The sequence below is a fragment of the Pelobates fuscus genome, chromosome 2 (genome assembly GCF_036172605.1).
Source record: "Pelobates fuscus isolate aPelFus1 chromosome 2, aPelFus1.pri, whole genome shotgun sequence".
In the NCBI taxonomy this organism is placed as follows: Eukaryota; Metazoa; Chordata; class Amphibia; order Anura; family Pelobatidae; genus Pelobates; species Pelobates fuscus.
The window spans coordinates 331034560-331043807 of record NC_086318.1 but is presented as its reverse complement, the minus strand read 5'-3'; positions in this window follow the sequence as shown (position 1 = coordinate 331043807).

The following is a 9248-nucleotide window of genomic DNA, read 5'->3' as shown; positions in this document are numbered from 1 at the left end:
CTAGCGGGCCCAGGACCCAGTCAGGGGTGGGGATATGCGGCAAGTTCATTTCCTCCAGGAATCTCGGGATCTCTTCGGGCCAACGGATTGAGGCCCAGCCATTCCGGTGTCGGGCCAGTAGGGCAAAGGGGTAGCCCCATTTGTATTGGATGTTGCGTTCCTGTAGGGCTGCTGTGATAGGCCTCAGTGCTCGCCTGGCCTCTAAGGTGATGGGCGAGAGGTCATTAAAAAGGGAAACTTGCGCGCCCTTGAAGTCCCAGGCACGGTGGGATCTGGCCGCCTGCATGATGGCGTCTTTGTCCCGAAAGGAGCTGAGGCAGCAGATAATGTCTCTTGGGGTGCCGTCCGCTAACTTGGGACGTATTGCTCTGTGCGCTCGTTCGTATCTGAATGTGAGCGGAGCGCCCTCTCCCAGGATCATGTGAAAGAGGTCGTTAAGGGTAGTTTCAGGGTTTTCCTCACCTTCCGGTTCAGGGACCCCGCGGACCCTAATATTACATCTCCTTCCCCTATTGTCTAGGTCCTCCATTGTCCGCCTCATGTGTAATAACAGCTCCCCTTGGCGTGCTAGGGCCATATCAGTCGCCTGCAGTCTCGTGGCCTGTGTGTCTCGGGATTGCTCTAGGCTTTGTATTTGGCCTGCGTGTGCGTTTACCTCTGCCCGGACACCTGCTATTTCAGCCCGTAGTGCATCCTGGATGGACGTGGTGTGCACTAGGAGGTCAGCCTTCGTGACCATAGCAGCAGCCATGGATCTGATTTCCTCACCGATCTGCTCCAGTGTAGTAGTGCCACGAGGTTCCCTGGAGGACGGCTCCGTCGGCGCCATCTTGGATCCGCTCGCCTCCTCGCACATGTCGGCCGAGTTTTGGAGAAATCCATCCATCGGGCCGTGAGTTTGCCCGGATTGGGAGCCCCTCGGGGTCTGGGGGGTGTCGGTTCGTCGGTTGCGCCCCATGTATGCTGATGGGGTCGGATTAAAGGCTGTGTTTTACGTCGGCGGGTCGGAGCTCACTCACTGTGCTGCCATCTCGTTCCGAGCCCAGGCCACGCCCCCCATGGAAAAACATATTAATCAGAATGATTAGATATTGCTCATCAAGATAAATAGGTTGGGAATTGGGAAGAACACTAACGAAAAGCTGGTAACCATTGGCACCTAATTATAAACAGCATTCCAAGAATATTATTCACAAACACAGCATCATGTAAATAGCAGGAATAAACACCACCTGATACGGGTTTAGGCCAAGTGACCATGTATGTGAAGGACAGGAAATAAAGACTATGTGATAAGGAGCAGCCAGTCATAATGTAATGGTTCTGTTTCCTGTTACTGCTGTGTGGTTAAGAGCTAACCCATTGGTTAATGCTGCCATGTTTTGATCAGGAAAGCGGGAATTTTGTTTTTTTATGTTTTATAGTTAATTCATTCTATAAAGTGGTATTGAGTTTTGAAATTGAAAAATGTTTATATATAAAATTGGATTATGTTTGCTTGCTGAATCACATACTGAGTGCTGTCATGTTGTATAGTATATATTCAAATTGTCCTGCTCTTTATGTAAATATACTTATTTGATTTCTCCAATTATTCATCACGTTTCTTAAAGTATAGCTCTTTTTGCTTATTATTGTTTAAAAGATTTTTGGCTAAGATCCAGAGTAGTACTCCACATGATGTCTCTGCTCAGAGGGCTAATGAAATGCCTTAAAGACTATGGTGCCCAGATCCTGGTTCCTCAAGAAGGTGCTCTCTTCACATGCACCAATTATGTAACCTGCATGGCTGAAGGATTCTCTTTTTAACAACACTTGTCTTGCCTTGGCAAGCAGGAGATTTTTTTTTCATTTTCAGCCTAGTGCATGTGCTGAAAATGAATATGGCATTTTATTATTTTTTTTTTAATTCTTTATTCATAGAGCACTTGCATGTGTGTTGGTTCTCTGGAATTGGGGCTGTGTTGGGGTACAGCTATGGTGGAAGAATGAACAAGCTGTGTACCTGAACCTGTTTTCTTGTCTTTCTGGGACAGAGAGGGGAGGAATGGTGGGAGCATCAAGCTCTGACGGTGCAGGATTTAGAAGACTGGCCAGCCTAAAGCACACCTTTGCAATAATCATGCTGTATAATCAGCATCTTGATATGCCACACCTGTGAGGTGGATGGATTATTTCGGCATAGGAGAAGTGCTCACTTACACAGATTTAGACAGATTTGTGAACAATATTTCAGAGTAATAGGCCTCTAGTGTACATAGAAAAAGTCTTAGATCTTTGAGTTCAGTTCATGAAAAAACAAAAGTGTTGCGTTCATTATTTTGTTCAGTGTAGTTTCAATAGGGAGTCATTTAAAAATTATAGCTCTTGAGTCAGCTCCAGGGCTCACGTCTTAGGAACGCGTGGGAATGGCGGTCTTGCACTTTTTTCACAGCAGGAACACCGTTCCCCCTGCAGGTACTAACCAGGGGGCAGCAAAAAATGCAGCCCCCAAATTTCCCCTGTGTCCCCCCTGTCATGGGGGGCCACCTGATGGATCCCCCTGGCGGACGGCTGTCTACCTATCAGACGCGGCGAGGGAGCTGTGTTCTCCAAGCTCTGCTCCCTCGCACGTCGTTTGCTGATGCTGGGAGCCGGAATATGATGTCATATTCTGGCTCCCGGCATCAGTAGACAGCCCGCGCGGCGTGAGGGAGCAGAGCTGGGAGAACACAGCTCCCTCGCCGCGTCTGACTGGTAGACAGCCGCCCGCCTCACTGAAGCCCTACTGGACCCCAGGGACAGGTCCACACCAGTTCTCCAGGTAAGGATGCTGGGTGGACATTTGTGTGTGTGTGTGTGTGTGTGTGAGTGTCTAATTATGTGTGTCTGTGAGTGAGTGAGTGTATGTGTGTGTGTGTGTGTGTGTGTCTGAGTATGTCTGTGTGTGTGAGTGTCTGAGTATGTGTGTCTGTGTGTGTGTGTGTGTGTGTCTGAGCATGTGTGTGTCTCAGTGTGTCTGAGTATGTGTGTCTGTGAGTGAGTGCGTGAGATCCTGCGCGAAGATGAGCATTTCCCCCATGTACACTAACACAATAACTGGTCACAACAACTTGGTGAAACAAACCAAGGTGCTGATAAGAGCTCAAAGAGTAGGCATCTCTCTCCTCTCCTACAGGAAGTGCTTCAACTATGTGGCACACGTTTTTAAGATCCAGTTTAACCATCCAGTATTGAATGTAGATTCGCTATCCTTAGCTTTTCCTTTTTCACCTAGTCTAATTGAGATTGTGTTAGCACTTTTGAGGGCTTTCAATGTCTCTATGGAGGCGTAATAAATTAATTTAGATTTTTGTTGTGGAAGTTGTGTAATTATCATCTCTTGTTTACAATAATTCCATGTTGGGATTCCCCCCATTTTAGTTTATTATATAAGAAATAATTTAAATAAAATATAAAAATAAAAAATACATGAATATAAACTGCATTGGTGTCAGGATCCTATTCTGACAAACAAGATTTTTTTGTTCTGTTTATTGCGTTCCTTTAAAAACTTCCTGCACTGATTTTATTTGACACTAGTGGCCTCCCTAACCACTAGCACCGAGATTTCCATCTCATCCTCACCTGCTTGGACTAATTCAGATTCTATAAATGGTTGCACCTAACTCACCTTATGGCCTTGACATTAAAGTTGATGATTTGCCTAAAATATTTCAAATCCTGGCTCCTGTTATAACCTGTGGACTTACCACATTGGCTTCAAAACCTATTTTACTCACCAACCTGCTCCAGACTTGGCTGAACAACCCTACATTCCTGCTTTATTTACAAAACTGCACCATACCAGTCTGAATAACCCTACATTCCTGCTTTATTTACAAACCTGCACCATACCAGACTGAACAACCCTACATTCCTGCTTTATTTACAAACCTGCACCATACCAGCCTGAACAATGTCAGTGTGCTTCTGTGTGTCAGGGTGTGTGTTTTTATATCAGTGTGTATCTGTGTCATGGTGTGGGCATGTATCAATGTTTGTGTGTGTGTGAGGGTGCATGTGTGGATATGTCGTGTGTATCTATATGTGTGTATGTGTCGGTGTCAATATGAATTTGTGTGTATGTGTCGGTGTGTTAATGTGCATGAATATCTGTGTATGTATGTATGTATGTATGTATGTATGTATGTACATACATCCAAGCAGTCAAACACCAGCACAACATACAAGCACCAGCCTGCAATCTAACACAAATATTACATTCAGACACACACCTGCAATCAAAGCAAACATTTTATGCAAACACAACCCTGTATTAAAACACAATAACCCCCCCCCCCTCCTCCTAGAGGCATTGAATGCACTCAGGGAGGGTCACCACCTGCCAAAACAATCGCTAACAGCACATATCGCGCTCATCCCTAAGGAAGGTAAGGACAGGGAACACTGCGGGAACTATAGGCCCATCTCACTAATCAACTGCGATGTCAAACTGCTGGCAAAAATACTGGCCACAAGACTCCAAACACACATCCCAGCTCTAATACACCCAGATCAGGTCGGCTTTGTCATGGGCCGCGAAGCAAGAGACAACACGATCAGGGCGCTAACACTCATGCACAGACGAAATGGCGAGGACGGGGGCGTTCTACTGCTGTCCACAGACGCAGAGAAGGCCTTCGACAGAGTCGACTGGCAATACATGTTCCACACACTAACACACATCGGGCTGGGACCGCATTTCCGGAGGTGGGTCGATGCGCTGTACGACGGGCCTACCGCTCACATCATAGTGAACGGTGCCCTGACGAGTGCCTTCCCCATCACCAACGGAACGCGGCAGGGATGCCCACTATCTCCCCTGCTGACGTTCAACCCTTCCTGACACACATACGACGGAACGCGGCAATCAAGGGTATAGGATCTGGAGACACACAGCACAAAGTCGCGGCGTACACCGACGACCTCCTTTTCTTCGTCACCAACCCAGAGGTCTCACTCCCGAATATCCTGAGGGCCTTCGAGACCTTCAGGGAGATATCCAACATCAAAATCAATTTCACCAAATCCTACATCCTGAATGTGAACATACCGGAACACAGAGCTTCCCCTTTAAGACAGAGCCACACTTTCCAATGGGCGCAGCACCATATACAGTACCTGGGCACATGGCTGACGAGGAAAGAAACTGACCTATTCAGACACAACTTTATACCCCTACTGGACAGACTCCGGAAAGACCTGTCGGACTGGGCATACCCGCACATATCTTGGCTGGGCAGAGTTCAGGTTATAAAAATGAACCTGCTTCCACGCCTACTATACCTTATGCAAGCCCTACCTGTCACCATCCCCAGCTCATTCTTCCGGACCCTGAGACAGGAAACCGGGAGATATGTCTGGGACCACAAACGACCAAGGGTCAAATTAGCCGCACTGACGCTGCCCAAAGACAGAGGGGGTTTGGCCATACCAGACTTCGCCCGGTATTATGAAGCATGTCATCTCCAGCGAATTATGGAGTGGACAAAAGAGAACGTACATAAGCTCTGGAAAGAGGCAGAGGAAACGGACGCGGGGACACCACTGTCCACCGTCCCATGGCTGGGGAGAGGGGGGTACGGAGGGCAGGGCACACCCTACACAACCGCAACACTACGGGTGTGGGAGAGAGTAGCGAAGAGATGCAGACTGGCGCCATTCCCATCCCCCCTACTCCCACTCACACAACAGTATCTTCCCGCCGGGGCTCGACCCCAACGCATTCAGGGACCTAATCAGACACAAGATTCCCAGATTACACCACCTCCTGGCGGGGACGGAATGCAAAGCACTCCCGATCCTGCTGGAGGGAGCCGCCCCCACCCTCCTACACCACCTAAAACACAGACAGCTGCGAAGCTATGTACACACTCTCCCGGGGGGCACGGCACGAAAGCACGACCCTACCACATTCGAGAGGCTGTGTATGGATCCAGACCCGCAACCTCACGAGATCTCACACATTTATTTCATGCTACAGAGGGAAACCCCAGCGGAGACACCCAAATTCATGGGGAGATGGGAACAAACACTAGGGAAAACTTTCACAGAGGGAGAATGGGAACAGATGTGTTATTTGACACACCATTGCTCAGTCTTCAGCAAATCACAAGAAACAGCGTTTAAACTACTAACGAACTGGTACCGCACCCCAACTGTACTCCATGCCATAGACCCGGAACACACAGACCTCTGCTGGAGGTGCAACAGGGAGACCGGCACGGTACTCCACCTATGGTGGGACTGCAAACTAGTGCAGCCCTTCTGGCAGGGCATACACGGCTTCCTGAAAACCTTCACCGACGCGCCACCCCCCTTCCTTCCAGACCACATGCTCCTTCATCACACACAGACCCCTAGAACACGATACAAACACTCACTAACCATCAGAATCTTAAATACTGCCAAACAGGTGATACCCCAATTCTGGAAGCAGCAAACGACACCCCCGTTGACAACCTGGTTCTCCCAAATGGAGGAACTCAGAGCCATAGAGGAACTCATAATGACCACATCCAACTCAACGACCAGGTACATGGAAATATGGACCCATTGGATACTGACTACTACCAGGGCAGACTTCACAACCAGACTTCTATACGACCCGTAACGACGCACAGCCGAGACCGCGCAAACCGACAACCACAGGAATGACCTGGACAGATGGGACTCAGACACGGACGTACCCCCTCCCCTACCTCTCCAGACAACGCCTTCCCGACACCCCCCTACCCAACATTGCATGCATACTGACTAGTGCATGGCACACAACAGAGGCGACAACAGAAAGGACATATAAAGCCCTTGCGACGACACTCACTTCCCCAAGAGGGAGCAGCAGAACTTAGACACCCACAAATAGGCCCCCTGAACCGGGCCGTGGGCTTACCAGCTGGTTCCACAGAGACCAACACCGTATACTACCACGACACCTTAGCGTCTAATAGGAGGGATACCTGACCAACACACTACAGACAGACGAACAAACCCGACGCACGAGTGTGCCACTCGGCACGCAGGAACAGGCGTGCCATCAAAACCGACGTAACAGACAGTGATTCCTTTGCACTGCCTGCTCCTGTCTTACCCTGACTGGACTCGCAAATCCACAAGGCAGCTCACCTACGACTCATGCACGATCAATCCACCTACATAGGCACGACGACCAGCTTAGGAACGATAGGTGAAGGGGGTAAAGGACCTGTGAGTCCAAAGCAAAAGTGGGCCTGCGCGCCTGAAAGTCTAGTCTGTTTATGATATGTACACAGTGTTTTGACTACTGTACCTGGCACACATACGGTGCACTGCGAATCCCGAGGGCTCTTACTCTCGATACTGTACACCGAATTGGACTCGTATTCCTGAGCTAAAATAGGACTGTAAATGAGAGGAAATTACACCTGTGCCATGCTGTGACCTGCGAGTCACCATTAACTGTTTGTTCCTATAATATTTCCCACTACGATTGTTGATGTTTAATGCTTGCGGGACCTGCGAGTCCCACATGAAGTTTACTAGAGGTTATGAAACAAAATGAACAATAGAAAACCTAAATAAAAACATATTTACAAAAAAAAAAACCACAATAAATGTATACATGCACTCCTTCCAACACCAACACTGTACATTCCACTGTAGCGCCAGAAAATGCGGCAGCGCTGTACATATATATAACCTAGAAATTTTGACTTGGGGTGCCTTGGAAAAATACTGAAATATTAAGGGTGTATTGAACCTAAAAAGTTTGGGGACCACTGGCTTAGCATATAGACACATAACAATCATACAATAAAACTCAAAGAAAAGAGTTACCTGCACCCTACCCCAAATCTGTATGCATATTTAGACAAATGGAGGCGTTTTGTTTCACTCCAATCTCCATTAGGTGTAAGCCCACCTGCCACATGAAGCTACGTCAAACCTCTTAGGTTGGTCCTACACTAACAGTTCACCTGGCTTCCTTCAGCTTCAGGCAAAAAAATGAATACAAATAATTAGACAGAGAGCGTTATTTTTCTAAACTCCTACTTACTTATTAACCCTTAATAGGGAACACATGGGCTGGGCGACAACATTGTAACATGGCTGTGTGATACAAAAGTAAATACAAAAATAAGTCTTGCACTCAGACTCCCACTACTCCTGGGTGGCAACAATGACCATAGTACACATCTGTCAGGACTCCTAGGAGACCCGTGATGGGTCTCCTAGGAGTCCTGACAGATGTGTACTATGGTCATTGTTGCCACCCAGGAGTAGTGGGAGTTTGAGTGCAAGACTTATGTGTAAAAGGTAGGGTGTAAAAGAAAAACGTATACCGGACCCTAGAGTGGCCGGGCTTTACGTTTGACAGAAAGAGAATGGTGAAGACCAAGCCGGGTTCAAGGAATATAGAAATCATGAAAGCGAGTATACTAGCAGTGTCAGGGAACCAGAAAATAGAGTAGTCGAGGTACGAGAGCCGAGTCAAGAACAGGAGAATAGAGAGTAGTCAGATAGCTGAGGTCAAGATACCAAAAAGGAACAATCAGGAAAGAAGCGCTATTGGGAATCAAACAAGAACCACAACAAGGCATAGTCCTATGTGTGAACCAGCCTTTTATAGGTTGGCTCTTTAAATGGAAAGACACGCCCCCAAAATGTTCAAATTCAGACATTTTGGCAGGCCGTGACGTCATCGCCAGTATGGCATCGGCATGTATGCATCGTCGTGACGTCATTAGCACCATGACGTCAGCGTGCGTGTGCCGCGTCATAAAAGGGGGCAGAGTCCAAGCGGCCGGCGTGGAGTCTGGGAGCAGGAAAGTCATACAGGAGGTGAGTGAGCATGACATCAGCCCCAATACATACAATAAAAAAAAACAAATAAAAGAGTTACCTGCATACTACCCCAAATCCCTATGTACATTTAGAAAAATTGAGTATTAGGACATAATAATCATAGCATTAATGAAAGGAGTAGGGATGTGCATGGGCAAAAAATGTGGCTTCGTTCGGCACTTCTGAAATTCGGGACTTACCCTATGTAAATATTTAAAGTATAAAGATTATAGCAGGAGTACCCGGGCGAGTTGCCCAATTAGAAGGCAAACCACTTAACAATGGTTTTCCACTTACCTGGATCCAGCGTGGGATGAATCCTCCTAGAATTCCAGGCAACTGTATCAAAGGCCATGGCAAAATCAAATAAAATAGTTCCTATATAGTCAACTTGCTCCATGCCA